Source organism: Nothoprocta perdicaria, unplaced genomic scaffold (assembly GCF_003342845.1).
Source record: "Nothoprocta perdicaria isolate Ctin4 unplaced genomic scaffold, notPer1 scaffold_1163, whole genome shotgun sequence".
In the NCBI taxonomy this organism is placed as follows: domain Eukaryota; kingdom Metazoa; phylum Chordata; class Aves; order Tinamiformes; family Tinamidae; genus Nothoprocta; species Nothoprocta perdicaria.
Genome location: NW_020454276.1, coordinates 17 through 1,268, shown reverse-complemented (window position 1 = coordinate 1,268; position 1,252 = coordinate 17).

The following is a 1,252-nucleotide window of genomic DNA, read 5'->3' as shown; positions in this document are numbered from 1 at the left end:
CCGGGACCGGGGCGGCGGGGGCCGGGACGGCGGCCGGGCCCGCGGCGCCATTTGCCCTTATATGGCAATAGCGCGGGGCCGGGCCGCGCATTCCTGCGGGGCGGGGCCGCCCGGACGCCGGGGCCCCGGTCGCGCCAGGGCTGGGAGCGGCGCGGATCCCGGTCGCTCTTCCGGCCCCGGCCGCATCCGCCCGGCCGCCTGGGTCCCTTCCCGGGAGGGAGGGGTGCGGGCGCGGAGCAGGGCGGGAGGAGGCCCGGACGCCTGGGCCCTCTTCCTGCTCCGCACCTTCCTCGCGGGGGGGGAGCGGGGGCGGCGCTCGGACACCTGGGCCCCGCTCGGACACCTGGGTCCCGCGCCCGGCTCCCGCCGCGGGTCGCATTCCCGCGGGAAACCGGAGCCCGCGCGGAAACGAAACCCGAGGCGGGAGCTGGCGGCGGCGCCGGGCGCCCGGCCAGGGAGCGGGGGGGCCCGTGGGTGCAGGGTCCTGTAGGGTGCAGGGTGCCGAGTGCAGTGGGTGCAGCATCCCTGTGGGTGCAGAGCGTGGGATCCTTTGGGGTGCAGAATCCTCATGGGGTACAGGGCCCCATAAGGTGCAGTGGGGTGCAACGTCCCCCATAGGGTGCAGTGCAAGGGGTCCCGTGGGTGCAGGGACCCCTGCAAGGGTGCAGAGTGCAGTGGGTGCAGCATCTGGCTGGGTGCACAGAGTCCCACGGGGTGCAGAATCCCCATGGGCGTCCTATAAGGTGCAGTGGGGTGCGTTGTACAGTGGGTGCAGCCTCCCCCATGGGGTTCAGTGCAGGGGGTGCCATTGGGGTACAAGTTGCATAGTGCAGTGGGTGCAGCATCCGCGTGGGGCTCGGTGTGCAGGGGTGCAGTGTCCCCATGGAGCGCAGTGCGTGGGGTAGGTCCCTCGGTGCAGTGCACTGAGGTGCAGTGGTGCAGTGATCCCCGTGGGGCTAGGTGTGCAGGGTCCCATGGGGCGCAGGGGGCAGTGTCCCCACGGAGCACGGTGTAGGACAGGGGTGGGGGCATGGGCTGCAGTGTCCCCACAGAGCATGGTGATGGGTGGGGGGTCCCTGGGTGCACTGGGTGCCGTGAGGTGCAGGGTGCCTGGTGCAGTGGTCCCTGTGCGGCTTGGTGCACAGGGTGCTGTGGGGTGCAGTGTCCCCATGGGGTGCAGGGTACCATGGGGCGCAGGATGCAGTGTCCTTATGGGGTGTGGGGTGCCTTGGGGCTCAGGGTGCAGTGTCCC